An 18,701-nucleotide genomic window follows, 5' to 3' on the forward strand; every position below is an offset into this window, starting at 1 on the left:
ATTTAATTTGTCCTTCTGTCTCTCCCTAAATCACCCCATCTACTACGACCAGCCCTGCAGTCTCTGACTGTCCTGTCTCTCAGAATGCAGGGGGAGCTGAAGCTGCAATCTGGTGAACAAACAAAGAGCCTGGGGGTCTCTGTACCTGGACATGTTTTCATGTCCTTTCCCATTACCTCTGGGCTTCTCAGGGTCTGGGGATACCCTGTCCCCTGCTGTGGGGCAGGGTCTTAAAGCCACGTGCACCTCTTCCAAGTGCTGTAGCCTCATCTGTTTACTCCCCCAGAAGCTGTGCTAGGGGCTCGCACTGGTCAGGCAGTGCTGGTGCAATTCACAACCTCTTACTTGTTTTTAAGTACTCTTTCTCAGAGCTGCCCCACAGTGGTGGCAACAGTGGCTGGTGCTCTGCAGTGTCTCCTTCCCACAGGGTCAGCCACAGGGAACCTCTGTGGCGTAGCATGTGTGGCACATGTCCCTCTGCCCTATGCTGAGATGGCAGCTCACACAGGGTGAACCTGAGGCTCTGCCCTGATTGGAGTACCTTCCTTTCCCAGGCTTTGGGTGAACCCTGCATCCTGCAGAGGCTGAGCCTCCCCTGTGGGGAGCAGAGCCAAGAGGGACACCCCAGTCCACTTATTGGCAGCTGGCAAAGGAGTGTCTGCCATGGCCTCTTCCAGGTGATGCTTAGGGCAGCCACTAGTTCCAGCTGAGGCAGGAAGAGAGTTGGTGATTGCCCTTGGTTCCCATTTCATGCCTTTGCTTGGGTGTGGAGCCCATGAGGGCTTCCAAAGAAAAAGTCACAATTCCCTTTCCAGACTGTTTCAGGGCAGCTCTCTGCTGCAGCCCAGGTGGGTTGTCGCAGTCCTGGCCTGCAGCACTGGCTCCCATCCCACCTTCTGTGTGACTGTGGCAGGTTGTGGGGTAGCCCTGGGAGTGCCACAGCCCGCTGGGACCAGGTTTCCCCTGGGAACTGCAGAGTTCACCTCAAGCTGTCACTCTGGCCTGGCCACATGAGCCAGATGGGCTTGGCCCTCCCCTGTGGGTGTGGGCTGTGTCCACTTTGGCACCCTTAACAGTGGGGGCTGGCTCAGGAGCCATGGGACCTGCATTTGTGGCCAGGTCTGTAAGTGATGCGTATGCTGGGACATGTGGGTGAGCATGTTCCATTCTCTTCAGGCTTTTTCCTGCTGGAACTGGGTTTGCATAGATCGGTGGCACCTCCAGGGCTCTTATCTCTGTCCCTCTGGGAGCCTCTCAGGATCCCCGGCCAGCCCCGAGTCCCAGACACCGGGGGCAGGCCCGGCACTGCCGACAGCAGGGAGACACTGTCTGTGCCCTGAGGGTGCTGAGGGGAGACACTGTCTGTGCCCTGAGGGGAGACACTGTCTGTGCCCTGAGGGTGCTGAGGGGAGACACTGTCTGTGCCCTGAGGGGGACACTGTCTGTGCCCTGAGGGGAGACACTGTCTGTGCCCTGAAGGGGACACTGTCTGTGCCCTGAGGGTGCTGAGGGGAGACACTGTCTGTGCCCTGAGGGGAGACACTGTCTGTGCCCTGAGGGTGCTGAGGGGAGACACTGTCTGTGCCCTGAGGGGAGACACTGTCTGTGCCCTGAGGGTGCTGAGGGGAGACACTGTCTGTGCCCTGAGGGGAGACACTGTCTGTGCCCTGAGGGGGACACTGTCTGTGCCCTGAGGGGAGACACTGTCTGTGCCCTGAGGGTGCTGAGGGGAGACACTGTCTGTGCCCTGAGGGTGCTGAGAGGAGACACTGTCTGTGCCCTGAGGGGAGACACTGTCTGTGCCCCGAGGGGAGACACTGTCTGTGCCCTGAGGGTGCTGAGGGGAGACACTGTCTGTGCCCTGAAGGGGACACTGTCTGTGCCCTGAGGGTGCTGAGGGCACCTGGGCTGGTGCCTTTGCAGCAGGAGACACATCGGTAGGAGATAAAGGGCTGGCTCTTAGCTGGGGTTGATCCAAGGTTTTATTCTAGGAGTCTCGAAGGAGCTCCTGCACCTCAGGGGGCTCCTGCTGAGAGCCCCGGGAGAGGTGCCAAGGTTACATTAAAAGAGAGGTGGAAACCCAAAGTAGAGAACATTTACTGACCAATAAGTGACCCTGAGGGATTGGTACTGGGGGATGGACATTTAGGACAGCGTATGGGGCAAGGCTTGGGGGGCTGACCCCTGGCCTCTGGCTGATCGCTCGACATCCTGGGCTGAAGCTTCTAGATGGAGGGGATGGAATGCTGAGTGATTGACAGAGAGCCAGGATGGGGGTTTGGGGGTGATCTCATCCAGGGAGAGGGATTACACAGGTAAAGGGAGGGGGTACAGTTTGGGATAAACCATTTGGGAAAAATACGAGGATACAAAACCAAAACTACTTCAAAGTATTACAAAGTATAAAAATACACTACACCATCTCTGATAACTGTTGGATCCCATAGTGTGAAGCTGTGGTTACCCTGGGAAGAGCTGGAGCAGGGCTTTGCTGTTCCTGGCCAGGACAGCTCCTGCCAACCTACCTCACCTCCCCACAGCTCTCCATGCAGGAGGTTGTCACACACAGGTGCAACACCATGGGGTCAACATGCCTGTCCCTGGGCATTTATGGTGGGTGCCAGGGTGACATTGCATGGGGGGTCTGCACTGCCAGAACCTGGAGCTACAGTCTGAGCAGAGTGAGCCCTCTCTTAAGTTCAGTCTGGAGGTATACCTGGCCCCTGGGCTGCCCAGGGATGCAGGATGTCATCCTCTGTGTCCTCAGCTCTGCAGTTTTGGAAGGATCCAGTCACCCAGGTTCATCTATTTATACTTTTTCTCCTCTCCTGCCCAGCTACATGCCCTTTACATGTCCTCTGAGCCTGTGCTCCATGCCCAGCTGCCCCTTCAGATAAGGGCTGGTGTCCCAGCAGAGCTATTATCCTACATGTCAGCAGGAACAGGCGCATCTTGGGCCCCTGACCTGAACATTCTGTCTTTTTTGTTTTTCTTCCCTGCCATATGGTCAGCACTGCTGGGCAGTCTCTGCTGCCCTGGCTCTGCAGCCCTCCTGCTCTGCACCTCCTGGCCTTGCTGTTGTCAGTGGAACTCACTGGGGAGCAAACTGAGGATGCGATGACTGGAAGAAGACCCTGGGTCCTGGGGCTGGTTCTCATTGGGATGGGGAGCTGGGCCATGCTGGGCTGACCAGACTAAGGAGGTGCCTCTTGGATCTCAGACCTGTAAGCAGGTGCTGATCATCCCTGTGATCCCTCAGTTAGAGTGTTCTCCCATCCTAGACCATGCCTGTGCTGTGCTGCTGCAGCCCTGCCTGTATCCCGGGCTCTTGCTTGTATCCCAGGTTCCAGAATGTCAACTCTATTCTCCTCTTGGCATAAACTCTTGATATAAACTGCCTTCTGTTTTAAGAGCATCACCTGGTGCTACCCAGTGCTCCCTGTTCCCCCTCCCTGCCTGTGGCTGACACTTGCAGCACTATGAGCAAAGGCCCACTCCCAGGTGGAATGGAGAGGGTCTGTCCTCCCCACTGCAGGGTCTGGAGGAGGCTGAGCCTCTGCTCACTAGCATGGTTCATTTCTGGAGGGGTTCATTTCCCATCCTGAGGGGATCAAGCACAGCATCCAGACTCTGCTTCAGTGTCCCATCCTATCTCTGCCAGAGCCAATGACTCACTGTGGCTGTGATCCCAGCCTGGCGTGGGTGTTCACCTCGTCCTGCACAGCCACCCCGCTCTGTTCCAAGGTACAACTGATTGAAGGCAGATACTGCCTCCAGGAGACCCAAGTGATGGGGAAGAGTGAGGCTCCCAGAATCCCTGCTTTGCTTTGCAGCTGTGTACCACAGGGACCGTGACTTAAACTCCCCCACATTACACAAGGAGGCAGCAGCACATGGCAGATACCCAGACCTGGAAAAGCAGCTGTCAGGGAGCAGAGCAGGGGCTGAGGTCTTGGCCAACACCCTGGAAGATCACATGTGCGGTTTCCCTTAGACCCAAAGTGTCCCTTTGTGGGACACCCGGGTGGCAGTGGGTGCAGCCAGTGGGTAGAGGTGACCCCATCCTCCTGCTGTGCCATTGGGACACCTCTGGTTGCTCCTCCAGGATCATGCTCTGGGTGGGAACAAGCAATTGGAGGGCCAGAGCCTGCACTACGTCTGGGCTGCAGCCACATCCCAGGGAGTCATCAAAACCCACTCATGTAAAAAGACCCTTTCCCCTTCCTCAGTTGTAGATGAGGGCTGGGCACATGAACCACTGAATCAGAGAATAAGAATCCCAGATGATTTTGAGTTGGGAGGGATGTTTAAAGACCTTTTTGTTCCACACCTTCCCATGGTCAGGGATACCTTCCACTATCCCAGGCAGATCCAAGACCTGTCCAGCCTGGCCTTGAATAATACCACCGTGGGGCAGCCACAACTGCTCTGGGCAACTTGTGCCTGGGCCTCACCACCCTAAGAGGGAAGAACCTCTTCCTAATACACTAACCCTTGAGGCCATTCACCCTTGTGCTGTGACTCTGGGGGCTTGTCCAAAGCCCCTGGCCTGCTCTCTTGGGGTCTCCTTAGGCACTAGAAGAGGGTCTAAGGTCTCCCTGGAGCCTTCTCTTCTCCTGAGACTGAGAAAGCCTAACTTATGCAACCTTTCCTCAGGAGAAATGCTTCATCCCTCTCAATCATCTTTGTGGCTCTCCTCCATGGACCAGCATGACACCAAAGCAGAAAGCCTGGACTATTCCATAGGTACAAACAGCCTAGCATTTCACTCCCCTGTCTTGCTGCTGTCAGGCCCCCTGGACATGGGGCAGGGGAGCATGACTCCCCCTTTGCCCTGTGGCTGGATCCAGGGGACAGCATTGGGAGTAGCAAGTCCTTTTGTTGTGGAGTGTCACCAGGGCATGTGCCCTCCTTTTACCCCCAAAGCTTCCCTGCTTTGGGTCTAAGAGAGCCCACAAATGCGTCATGGGCAGCCAGGGACAACCCATCCTCAGGTATGTCCAGGCAGGCAGGTTTGGTTTATTTTGGCTACTGAAAACCATTCCTGCCCATGAAGGATATCTGTGAGTGTCTACAAGCCCAAGAAGACAGTAGACATGTCCTCTGGCCCTTTCCCTTGAGGTAAAAAAAAAAAAATCCTATTTTTATTATCTAAATTATGACATCTTCCTGTCAAGAACCTGAGGACAGGCAGAGCCACCTGCACTGCTAGCGGGCAAAGGCATCCTGCGGCTGCCATGGGCAAAGGTCACAACTACATCCATGGTTTTATGCCCACAGATGGGTCCCACAGCGATGAGAGCCTAGTGCAAGAAGGATGTCCTAGCCCTGGGTCCCCCAGGTATGGCCTCTTTGCTGAAGATCACTGTTCCCATGTGGTGCTGCTCAAACTGGGAAAGAAACAATCTTTAGTCCTATTAGTTAAATCGAGAAACCCAAAAGACATTGCCATGGCCCCTAAGGTTTTATTTAGCCCTAGGTGAAAGTGCTTTGCACTGAGTTCAGTGCAGGTGTTTTAAACACTTCCCTTTTTTCTTTCTGGAAGCATGAGTTCTGCTGTGCAGAAAGCATATGGTTCTTTGGGATCCTTCCAAAATCTCTATTAGCTCTTCAAATCTTCCAAGACCTTCATTAGTCCTCAGGCTGAATCACTTTTTGGACAAGGCCTTGTCCCACCGATGGATCAATCATCTCATTGTGCCAGGCTGGGAACCACCCCAGGCTCTGAGTCCAGTGTCCCATCCCATGTAATAGTTGTGCCCTGGCCAGTTTGGATAGGCCTCCGCTGGTTCGACCAGGAAGGTAATAACCAAATAATCTAACGATCCTATCATTAAATATTTAGTATTGATGGCTTAGGAAGGAAATAATTTGGGTTTGTGAGAGACATTGTGGTGCTGGTGCTGCTGCACCGATGCCAACACCTTCTCACTGTTGGCTGGTGAGTGCCTGCAGCTGCTTCTCCATGCCAGGCTGCCAGGCTTTTCCCATTGGGTAAGAGGGACCCAGCACCCCAGCAGCATCCCTGGCACCCCTGCGCCCATGACAGCTGGAGGCATGTGGCTGATTCTGGGGAGGTCTGCAGGTTCACCCCTGCAGTGTCTCACACTCTGCACTGCCTGGACACCTGCACTTGTCAGCTCCTGTTTTGCTTCTCTGTCCCAAATCCTAAGGGGTTTTCCCAAACCCAGCCATTTTTCATATTTTCCTTGGATGAGTAGACTGTTGCATCACTGCCAAGTCCCAAAAAGTCATAAATCTCCTTAGCCTTCCTAAAATCAAGGAATTAGGAGGGAAAAAACCACACACACACACACACACACACACACATACACACACACACACACACACACACAAACAAAAAGAACCCAGCTTTTTTAAGTAATACTTTTAGGAGAGGATGTTTATTTCTCTCCAGGGTCCTCAGTCTTCTTCGCTTTGCTCAGTTTCTTGTGCAGCACCTGCCTCCAGAGGGAGCCCAGAATTACAAAACTAAAGGGGCTATGAAAAAGTTAAGTATTGCAAAACTTAATTGGGTTGTTGGGGCTGTGAGGCTTGGAGCAGCTCATCCCACAGGATCCAACACCCCCAGAAATGACCCAATTGCTTTGCATCCCGCAGGACAGCTGTGCCTCAAGGGTCTGAGGAGGGGCAGAGCTCCCAATGTGACTGCACCGTGTCCTGGGAACAATGGGAGCTGGAGCCCCTCTCCAGTTCCTGTAGTATTCCATGGATTTCCACCATTTTAGTGGAGGCCTGAGCTGCTTTTCCTCCTCCTGCCTCTCAGTGGGATTGGCAGCTCTCTCTGCTCATAGGATGCTGGTGTGCTAGCCTCAGGATGGGATGTGGGTCTGCAGAGCAGGATCCCTTCTTCAAGGTCCCCAGCCCCCTGGGCCCCTTCTGCCCTCTTGCTGCTGGCTGGAGGCCCCAGGGTGATGCCTTCAGGGCCAGGGAACTTTCGCCCATCCTTTCAGCTGCCAGACCAGCTGCAGCGTTGAGAAATGGCTGGTGTGTGCCAGTATCAGGCTGTGACAGCCACCTTGGCTGACCACTGCCACAGCTCAACAGCTGCTGGGTGCTCCAGCACTGCCTGTGAGCGTGCTAATGACTCCCTCCAATGACAGATGGATGGGGGAACACTGCCACAACGCCGCTGCACCAGTGTGCATGGTAGTGCTTAGGAGATACTCAGCAATTCAGGCGCTGCTGGAGAAATCCACTGCCCCAGGCACATATAAGGGCATGAGCAGAGCAGCACAGCTGTGGCTGTAGATGCACACGCTGTGCCAGGCTGTCCTGTGGACATGCACATGGCATCTGTGCACACACTGTGACTGTGGTCGTGCCGTGTACATGCTCATCCTGTATCTGTGCCCACATCATACTTATGGGTTGCATTGTCCATGGTCACATGTATTCATGCTCGCACTGTGACCATGCTCACACTGTGGCTTTGTTTGCACTGTGGTCCTGCTCTCACCACACCAAACTGTTGCCTCTGATTCCTGGCTCTCCAGCAAGGCAAAGATGAGAGAGGCCTTCCATGGGCAACCAACCAACTGCTGGGGCTCAATGTCCTCCCCTCCAATGCCCCCAGACACCCTGGACAAATGAGCACTGTTGGTGCTGCACAGTGAACCCCCCAGACAAGGCTGGGGGAGGCACCTCATCCTGCAGCAGCCTGGGAAAAGCAGGCTGGGGATAAAATTAGCTGGAGCTTTTATTACGGGGATTTTATTTTTTAAAGCAATGGAAAGTACATCTGTTGTGAAAAACCCAGCCTGTGGGATAGTAGTATGCTTAGTAGTATGCCTCTGCTCTGTGGTGGATATCCTGTTCAGCCCAGGAGGGATGTGAGGTGGGAGCTGGCTGTAGGAACAATTAGCATGGCAGCAAGGACCATGAGGGGACTGATCCTGCCCCCTGGGATGCACCAGGGTGGTGCAGTGGCACATGGGGCAGCAGGGACAGCTGGGCCCTGCCAGGAGGCATCACATGGCCATAGGACTCCTGGGAAACTGTTGGGAAGGACCCTTCCTGTCTAAGCAGTACTGGTCCCTCCAGCCAGAGAAGGTGCAACTGGGGATCGGCAAACTCAGGACAGCCCGGCAGAGAGTGATGGAGCCACCAGCTCTTCCAGTGCATGAAGTGAAGGTAGAAGCCAGATCCAACCCCTCCTGAAGCAGGCAGCTCCCAGTGCTGGGGTGCAGCAGCTCCCTGATAAGGGATGGTCCTACTGGAGGTTTGCCTGCCCTGTAGTCGAGGGATTTTGACAAGTACAGAGAGGAAGAATCTACTGAAGAGTGAAAATCAGAAAATCATGGCTGGCTCAGGTCACCCCCAAGCTGAAGACAGCTGGAGACAGGGAGAGGGCTCAAAGAAAGTGTCCCATATGTTGCTGTCACCTTCCTCATTCATGGACACCGCTGGGTGGCAGGAGGGCATGGTGAGAATATCACAGCTGTGTTACTCCTGGCTGCTTCCAGGCTTATCTTGGAGACCGATGTGTGCCAGCCAGGGATGTGGCTGCCAGGAATGTGGCTGGCACAGGCTCCAGCTGGATTCTGACATTATTTTTTAAGCAAGTGGAACTTGAACCTGTAAAGATCTCACCTGAAAGCTTAAAGCTACTGCTAGGAGCCCAAGCAAGTGCCTGGTCCCCTGGTGAGCAGTCCAGTGGCTGCCAGGAGACCTGAGTTATTCCAAACACTGGAAACATTTGTCCTCGTGTAGCAACCCACTGCTGAGCCACGAACCAGGTATCTATCCTCTCCCTGCCTCTCAGGAGTGATGGTCCTGGCAGATTATCGAGAGGAGGAGGAGCCTGAGCAGCACCTGCAGCCTGGCGCAGGGCTCAGGCACTCCATGCCTCGGGGCTGTGGCAGCTGCCTGGCAGCTCTTCTTGACCCTGGGTTAGGGAAGTCCTGCTTTGACTGTGCACCCCCTCAAACCACAGAAGAACTGACATTGCTGATCTCGGGGCTCACTTCCAAAAAGAGACGTTGAAAACGGAAGCTGAATCCTTTAGCAAGATGCGTAAAGTCTTCCTGCATGACAAGGTGAGGGTAGGAGACAGTGGCAGTCAAGCAGGCTCTCAGCACCAGTTTGGTGCTCAAACCAGCCCTCAGAGGCTGAGCAGACTCGTGCCGTGGGAAGGCAGAGGTGTGGGATCTTCCACAGGCTGCAGGTTGGTATCTGCTCCACCATGGACCTCCATAGGTTTCAGGAGCACAGCTGTCTCTTCATGGTCATCCCCATGGGCTGCAGGTAGTCTCTGTTCTGGCACCTGGAGCACCTCCTCCCCTCCCTCTCCGCTGAACTAGGATCTGCAGGGCTGTGCAGTGGTTTTTACTCTTTCTTAAAAACATTATCCCAGAGGACCCTCCCATTCACTGCTGGCGGGCTCATCTGTGGGTGGTAGTGGGTCCAACACAGGGACAGCTTTTGGTGCTGTCTCACTAAGGCACTCTACAGACCCCCACTGCCCAAACCTTGCCAATGCACTCCCAAGGACACAATGGCCTCCTGGCAGGATGGGGACAGGGCTGGAGCAGAAAGGGGATGCACTGGAAGCGGGATGTGGATGCCCATCCACAGCAGCCTCTGCCCAGCTCCTGTCTGGTTGATACACACCAGGCAGGAGCATGTCTGTCCTGAGAGAAGCTGCACACACCTAGGTTGATGTTAGCTCCCCTGAGGACACACCAACCTGGGCAGCTGCTCCAGCATCTGGTGCAAGGGAGTTTGAGATCTGAACCTCACCATCTGCTCCTCAGAAAGGAGATGAGTGTCTGCTGAGCGTCTCTGGCAAGCTGCCTGCATCCCTAGGTGCTGCCAAATTTCACACTCATGCAGTTTCTCTTCTGAGGGTTTAACTTCAGCCCTGCCCAGGGACTTTGAGCAGAAAGAAATTACTCCAGTAAAGAAAGCTTTTCCCCACAACAGAGTAGTGTTTCCTTGCAGCACCTGTCATTAGCCCATGAAACCATGATTGTTCTTCCACCTCACATAAAATTAAAATCCACATGAAACTGGAAAATTTGCACTCAGTAGTTTCATCCGAGTCACCTGTTGAAACCTGAGAGCAGGAGGTGGGACAAGCATCCTTTCCATGCTCTCCCTGGGCATGGCCCTCTCCCTGCAGGCACAGAGGTCACTGCCAGTTTCCTTTGAATGAACCTGAGTAGGTTTTTCTTTTCCTTTTGTCCTGGGAGCAAAGCACAAATGTATCTTAAAAGGGCAGGGCCATGGCCTTGAGTGAAGCATTAGCAGCCCTGAAGGCCTGAGATCATCCCAGAACACAGCTGTTCTCTATTTCCTTTCCCCTAGTGTTGACTCAATCTACTTCAGCCTCAGAAATGAGTTTAACTGGTGTCATCCCAGGTGAGGGTCCTGATTGTTCTCTTGTCCTGCAGCAGAGAACATTTGTCATGGGACCTTTACTTAAAAATATTTTGCAGATCAGAACCATAGAATCATTCGAGTTGCAAGGTACCTTAAAGTCCATCTTGTTCCACCCCTGGCCATGGGCAGGGACACCTTCCACTGTCCCAGGCAGTTCCAAGACCTGTGCAACCTGGCCTTGGACACTTGCAGGAGTGGGCAGCCACAGCTGCTCTGGGCACCCTTTGCCAGAGCCTCACCACCCACAGGGAAGGATTTCTTCCCAATGTCCCATCTAACCACTGAGGCGATTCCCCCCCTTGTCCTTCCAGGCCCTTGTCCCCAGTCCCTCTCCAGCTCTCCTGGAGCCCCTTTAGGCCCTGCAAGGGGCTCTGAGATCTCCATGGAGCCTTCTCTTCTCCAGGTGAACACCCCCAGTTGTCCCAGTCTGGCTCCAGAGCAGAGGGGCTCCAGCCCTCAGAGCAGCTCTGTGGCCTCCTCTGGACCAGTGTTAGTGAAGGAGGGAGCTGGGCTCCAGAATGGACTGGAACCCTGCCCAGCACTGAGTGTGATGCTGTGCCGGGGGGGCTGTGGAGCTGTCCCAGACTTGCTTCGTGCTGAAGCAACATTCTTCATGTTTCAGAAGTTTGCTCAAAGCCAGCTGACCTGCCTGAAGTGGCCTTAAGAGACCCAAAGACGTGTCTGTTTTGGGACAGGAATAGATACCTGCAGCCTTGGGGTATGTCTGAGGGTGTCCCGCTGCAGCAGGAGAGATCCCTATGCATCCTTGGGAGCATCCAGCTGCACATCAGTCACATTGGTTGGTAGTACGTGGAGCAGCATGAAATGAATGAGGCACCCCAGGGCTTTTTAAGATCTCCACAACACGTGATTTTCTCACATTCAAGATGGTGGCATCCCACAATCAGCTCAGAAGCTTGAGTTTCTCCTGAAAGACAAATAAAAGTCCAGTTCTGCAGATATGTCCAAAACCTGAAAAGTATAACTGTGAAAATCTCTGGCAGTCATAAATGTTAGAGGTTTTTCATTGTCAGGGTTTTGGATAATCTGATTTCCATCTTTGAGTTCTGAGTTGAGAAAAAGCTCTTAAGATAGCTGGGGAGCCCTGGGGTGCACCAGGAATTCAGGAGGAGAGTTCATACAAAAGGCTCAGGGTTGGGCAATGGTGGTGAAGCAGGAGGGTTAAATCTGGGGAAAAATGGGATTAATAAATTGATTAAAGCTGAATAATTTCCTGGCCAGGGTGTGATTTAGCTCAACAATAAAAGGTGATTTCGCTGCAGCTGTACAAAGCTCATCCCTCTTTCTGGGCAGCCCTGTAGAGCCTCAGTTTTGCTGGAAAGAGAAAAGTCTGGCTGCTGGAGGGCTTGCTGGGAGGTGGATGCTAAGGGATTGTCTCTGGGAAAGCGAGGTCCCAGTGGTGTTTGCCCAAAGTGGGAGCTCTCAGCAGCTGGGAAAGGTCTTCTTCTATTTGCCCAGATGTCAGCAGGTTTGGGTGGGGATCCTGCAGGGTCTGGGCATCAGGAACAGGGAGGGATACTGCCAGGAAGCACCCAGGGCTGTGAGGCAATATGGGAGAGATCCCTTGGCTGAGCCTTTGCAAAGGGTCACAGCACCCGCTCTCCTGCCCTTATGTTGCAGCAGGTCCATTGCTGCCAACCCTGAAACAGGACTCCTGCAGCCAGTCAGGAGCATTCCAGGCTGCTTTGGGCACCTCACACTGCCCTCCCTGCCATAGTGGTGGGAAAGGAATCTTTGCTCTGTGTGCCCCTGTCTGCCCATGCCATCGACTGCCTGTGCCATCATTCGCTTGAGTGTGCCACCACCTGCCCTGCCTATGCATCATGCTGGCATTGCTCTGCTGGACACAAGGGGTTTGTTCCAGGACCAGGAGCAGTGACAGCTGAAGGCAGGAATAACAACAGCCTGTGACATCCTCAGTGCTCTCTTCAGTAGGGCTCCTCTGCCCCCAACAACAACTGGGAGTCCTGGGAGGCCTGGGAGCATGTGAGCACTGAGTTCCCGAGGGCAATAGGAGCTGAGAGCTGGAGCCCCTGGGCAGTGCATTTGGTTTTTGGCTTTGTCACCACAGGGGCACCTGGAAGTCCTTGTCCAGGAACAAAAGATGCTCTTCCAGTCTGGGTCCAGCATGGGTGGCTTCAAGTCATCTCCTGACCTCCAGCAGTCAGCTGGCTGAGGCTGCACACTGGGATCCCAATAGGCAGGGAAGGATCTGGCTGTCCAGTTGGTGGGAAAATGCCATTTGGACCAAGGCTGGGAAGACAGTGCACATTGCGTCAGCCATGGCTGGAGCCCTCAACTCTAGAAAAGGAAATAGCTCTCCTGAGATTTCTTGCTGCATTTTGTGATGTGTAAAGGATTGGAAATGAGCCTGCTGGCTGGAGGGGTGTCTTTAGGGCTGTGTACCATTGCATGGAGGCAGTGACCATCTGTCACAAGAAAAATCCATTATCAGGGCTACAAATTTAACTTTAGCATTGTTAGGACAGTCACTGTATTGACAAAGGACCGCTCCAGGCTTTTTGGGAGATCTGAGCCAGTGTGCTGGGGCTGCTGTCGCGGCTCCTGATGGAAAACAATGGGAAAAGAGACAGGCAAAAACAAAGAGTGCAGACAAGACAGACAGTTTCTGTGATGCAGAGCTTTCCCCATAAGGACTGTAGGGTGGGCAGGAGAGGGAATGCTGCAGGACAGCTCTTCTTGGTGCTCCCCGCCTCATGGCAGGGGGGCACACCAGCAAGCCCCAGATGTACAGGGAGCCTGTTTTTTATTGAAGTCCTGCCAAAGACGATAAGAGACCTTCCCATTCCCACAGGCTGAGTTTCCAGTATGGGGTCTCGGATCAAACAAGTACAGTTTGATGCCAAAGACTTGCAGGAGCCCTAGGACAGGACGGGACAACTTCTCCGGCTGCAGTGCTGTGCTGCAGCATGGAGGCACAGAATGTTGCCACTGGCAAATCAAGCCCTCCATGGGATACTGGTCCTCAAGCCAACTGTCAGCATCAGAGGGAAGAAAGATGATTTTACTCAGTGCAGACTGGAACCCCTTCCTGTATCCTTTCCCAGAGCTCAAGAAAGGGGTGCTGGAGCAGCGTCAGCTGGTTGGCTTGGGGCTTGCTGCTGGAGAGCTACAGAATAGCAATAGGAAGGTGGCTTATGCCCTAACAGAGATGCTCCTCCCTCCTGAACTTGCTGCTATGGCACAGTGCAAGGGTGGGAGATGCTCAGAGCCCTCCTAAAATGTTTTCTTTTCCCTAACAACTCTAGGGATTTGAGAGAACCTGTGGGCAGAGAATTTCTCCATGCATCAGCAATGGGAAAAGAGCAAATTCACTGCACAGAAGAGCTGATGCAGAGATGCCTGTATAAACCACTTCTTTTCAGGTTACTTGAATTCTCCTTGCAGATCAGTACAACAGCTGAGCATGCAGTAATAGGTTCTGTTTGGAACTTCAAGGAACATAAATCTCTCATAAAGCCAGGTTAAATGTAGATAACTGGGGAATAAGAAACCACTTCATTTCAGAAAGGATGTGGGTTTTGGAGGAGAGTGGACAATAGTGCTTGTACCCACCTCAGGAAGAGAAGACACTCCCACATGGCCTACCTCCCCCATGCCCTGCTGCCTGTCACCTTGTCACTTACGGACCTTTGCAAGAATCCCAAGGCGTGTTCACTTCAGGCTTCTGGGTGATGAGTAGCAGGGTTAGCAGAAGAGCCCCTCAGCTGCCCCCAACAGCACCCTGTTCAGTCAGAGCCCTCTGATGCTTTGGTGGGGGGGCTCAATGGGGACAGCCCGGGTCTCAGCCTCCCCCAGGGAGTTCATTCTTGCTGTGGGTCTCCATGGGGCTGTGGTGATGGCCATGGGCCGCTTCAGTGAGTGTGTTGCCCTGAAAGCCAGGCAAGGTCTCAGTCTGTGCATGGCCCAGCTGCTCACCATGGCCATTACCTGGTGTGCTGTCACAGGCACAGGGCCTGCAAGGCCTCCCTGGCAGTCAGTTCCCCAAGACAGGAAATGCCTGGTCATGGTGACTGGACCTGAGGAACCCCTCTTCTGCCCTCAGACCCTTGTCATCTCTGTAAAACAATAGGTCACTTTTGCCTTGACCCTTACTATTGGACTGTTTCCCAAAACTCCTATACCCTATATAAACCCCTATTTCTGCCCAGTTCGGCAGAAGAGCTGTCACTGGGACTCTTTGCAGAAGATACCAATAAAGACGCCTCTGCAGAACCTCACACAGCCTTCTCCTCTCTCTCCCTGCGTCTGCCAAAGGCACTTAGCAAGCAAAGAGCTGAAATCACCAAAGAGCTGATCTCTTAAGAGCTGATCTCTTAAAATCACTTAAGAGGTGAGCTTGCTAAAATTGCCAGCTAGGAGCTTGCATGAGGGGCCCGGACAGGTTGTGCTTAACTAGACTTCACTGTCTGGGACGTCCACGGCAGCCGGGGTTGGGGAGACACATTAGTGCTTGTGGGGATGAGCTGAGATTGTTCAAAATGTGGTTTCTCACTTGGAATTGGAGCCTGTGGGTAGCGTTTGCCAGTTTAAGAAAAGTGACAAGCAGTTCCCTCCTTTATTCCAAGCAGAAGATTATTTTCCCCTCCATCCTGCCAGCTCTGTCCCCACCCCACCACCATCCCCTCCCTCACGCTGAGGATGGGGATCAGCCCCTTGCCACAAGGCTGCCCAGGAGGATCTGCATGTGGTGGTCCCTTCCTCTAGGTCACGTGCTTTGCTCATGTTCAGCCAACCTGTCCCACCAGGCTTAGGGACAGGTGAGCCTGCAGTGGCTGCATGGAGCCAGCAGGATGTGACCATGACCCTGAGCCTCCATGTGCCAAGGACACCCCTGCCCTGGGGCCACAGCATAGGGGACAGATGTTCTGCTGGCCGGTGTCCTGTCCTGTGCCAGCATCCACAGGCTCATGTCACAAGCTTGGGCAGAGAGCTCGTCAGTTGTCGTGCCAGGGCTGTGGGAACACGGCTGCCAGCCTGAGGGGCTGCCCTGTGCCTCAATACTTCCCAACCCTCTGTCCTGGCAGGAGAGGGCTCTGGGCAAAACAACCAGGAGAAACCAATGGGGCTTTTCTGTAAAAGCTACTTATTTCCTGGCTGGTTCAATGCCAGGACAACAGGGATCTCTGCCCATGGACCCCCTCAGGGCTTGCATCACACAGACACTGTCCTGGAAAACAGGAGACAAAAAAGGGTTTAGAAAGTGAGGCAAGAATAGAGATTTGTACTTGGGTTTGATTTTCCTTCCAGGCAAAGATCCTTGCCAGGAGGGGGATTATAGCCTTGGATACACCAAGATCCTTCTAGACTTTCAATGTCTCTAAGAGGACAAGATCTGGGCTTGGAGCCGAGGCTGGAATACATCAGTGGGCTCCCACTCACAGGGTGCAGAGGTTCAGCAGGAGCTGCACTCAGTCAGGAGCTCACTCCTGACTGACGGAGGTTGTTGCATTCCCTTATTTTTTTACTCTGCCAGTGTAAATACTGATTGGATTTGCAACTTCACTGGCTACAGACTCAAAAACACCCCAAAATGCCTCATATGTGTGTGCTGTGGCCTTACTCAGCACTGGGACTGGTGTGGGCATCCCCAGAAATTCCTGACAGATCCTTGCTTCCATTCCAGTCCTGTCTGACTCCAACTTCGTGCAGGTGGAGATGTGGGTAAATGCACCCTGAGCAAAAGCATCTTTCTGGGTCCAGGTTCACACATCTCTGCTGGAATGTAGGATAGACCCAACAGCAGTTCAGGCAGCTGGGAGGTTTCCTGATACCCCACACAGTGTTATGATTCCTCCATGCAAGGCAACAAGATACTGGGAAGTCAGCCCCAGCAGCTGGGGAAGCCTGGGTGTCCAAGTCCTTTGGCTGGTGCAGGACTCACCTTGCCTGGAGGCCCCTGAGGAAAAGGCACCTCTGTGCTTGCACAGTAGTCTGCATTGCCCTGCACTCGCTGAAAAATACACGTGATGCCTCAGCTGAGTCCCAGGGTTCATCAGTCTGGGTCCTGACTGGAGTCAAAGAGTCCTGGGAGCAGCTTCCCACTCCTTTCTCTGGCTGTGCCTCCAGTGCAGCTCCCAGGCAGAGCTGAGATTGGGAATGGCAGTGGGGTTGGGATCTAGACTGAGAACAGGGCTGGGGGATTCCTCTCATGGAGCACAACCTGTGGACCTGTGAGCAGCCTCAGCCCAACCTGAGACCAAAGGAACAAATCCCTGCCCTTATTCCTTGGTCTGTGCTTCAGAGGCAGATGGGGTCTGTGCTCCTTCTGGGAGCACCTTTGCAGCCTCATGCTGTCCCAAATGTCCTGGCTGCTACAGGCTTCCCTCCAGCCAGCCCGTCTCTGTCCTTGATGGTTCCTGGTCTGAGTGCCTGTCCTAGGGTGACTTTTTGACGCTTGTATCCCCAGTCATCTGTTCTGTTAATGCTGGATGTTATATTCTCTGCCTTCAAGACTGGTTCTGAGAGCAAAGGTGGGGAGAAGAAGAAGCATGGAGTTTGTTATCAGAGGCTGCACTCACTCTTCTAAAAGCAACACTGCTCCACATTCTGTGCTGCGCTGTGTTGTCCAGACACTGACAGAGCAGAACAGAGAGCTCCTTTGCTTTTCAGTTGGTTTAGCTGGCTGAGGCAGAGTTTTCCCTGGACTGTCTTTTGTCCTTTCCCTTTTCTTGGAACTGTTCAGACCTGCTCTGTACTGGGACCTGGGGAGCACTGAGAGTTTGCACTTTGTGGCCTATGGAGGCCTGCTCTGGGCAGCAGCCTTTCCCAGTGCCAGAGGGATTGATAACAGAGCGAGCATCCACAGGAGAGACTTTCTGAATTTGTCGTCTCTTCAGAGCGGTGAATGAGTTCTTTTGTCTGGTATTGTTAATCTTTTGTGCTGGGGAGTGCTTTGCCTGTTAAATAAACAGGTTCTTTCCACTTCTCTCCGAGGAATTTTTTCCCAAACCAGTTGGGGGGTGGGGCCATATGGATTTGTTTTCTGGGGGGCCCCCTTTCGGAAGTTTTCTCCCAAATTTGCCCTAAACCAGGACAGTGCCTCTGCAGAGGAACCCCACTGGCTTCCAGTGCTCCCTCAGGAGCAAGTCAGGACCCCTGGGGCTTCTGCCAGGGCTGAGGCCAACGTGGTGCTGGAGCAGCTCTGGAGTATGTTGTGGGATTGTTTGTGCATTGCTCAGGGCTGGCCTGCACTGGACCAATCCCAAAATTGTTGAATGTTTCTGGATTGAATGGCCCCGGGCACTTGCTGAGGAGCTCGCAGATGGGAGCAGAGAATCCCGTCCCTAACCCCTCCCTTTGGACCGCAGCCTGTTACAGTGTCTACAGGCTCATTGTGTTCTTCTTGTTATTCCCCAACCACATATGGAGCTGCAGGGCCGCCCACCAGAGCTGCCAGATGTGCTCATATTTTACAAAGCCACTGAGAAGCCCTGAGTCCCACAACCAGCAAACTCCACCTCTCAGAGCCACCAGCGAGTTCCTTCTCCTGCTCCAGTGTCTCCTTTGATCCCTCATTCAACCCTGCAACCCTCACCCAGGTGGCCCCACCTCCGAGCCTTTTGTTGGAAGAGATAGATTAGAAAAACTCTCTCCTTTGTCTGGGGAAGTGGAGGTCCCCTGCACTGCTGGGTGACTAATACACTCTCCACCTCCTCTTTGTACTCACATTGCACTCTGCCCCCAGGGATTGTTTCCCCTGCTTCATGGTGGGGACAAGCTTTTCTGCCCAGCTGGGATGGGTGCCAGCATTCCCTGTCTTTCCTGAGAGTTTGTGTCTCTCCTTGGAGGAAGGCCACGTCTCCCTGAGTCACAGAGCTGAAGCCCATGTCCACACCAGCTGCAGGGGATGTAGAAATATAGACAAGAGTCTTCAGGTGTGTCAGGCATGCTGGTTACCAGCATCCTCATCCAGCGTTACCTGAGATTAAGCTCTCTGTGTTTATGCAGGTATGGGGTGATCCAAAGACACCAGCACCAGCAGGGAGTTTGGGCTCCTGAGAGATCTCTCCTGTGAGATCAGGCAGGTTAACCTGGTCCCTTGCTGCTGTGGCCCCATCACGGTGGTGACACAGGCTGTAATAATAATGAAAATTTGACATTAAATTGTGGGGAACTTATTGCTGCCCCACAGCAAACCCTGCTCCTGCACCCAGTGGGTTGTCTGGTTATTTCAGGTTTCAATGCCATTTTCATATCTGGTTATGCTGAGGGGATCTGTCCATCCCACTATCAAAGCAGTTCCCTAAAAATTC

This window comes from Melospiza georgiana, chromosome 20 (assembly GCF_028018845.1).
Source record: "Melospiza georgiana isolate bMelGeo1 chromosome 20, bMelGeo1.pri, whole genome shotgun sequence".
Classification (NCBI taxonomy): Eukaryota; Metazoa; Chordata; class Aves; order Passeriformes; family Passerellidae; genus Melospiza; species Melospiza georgiana.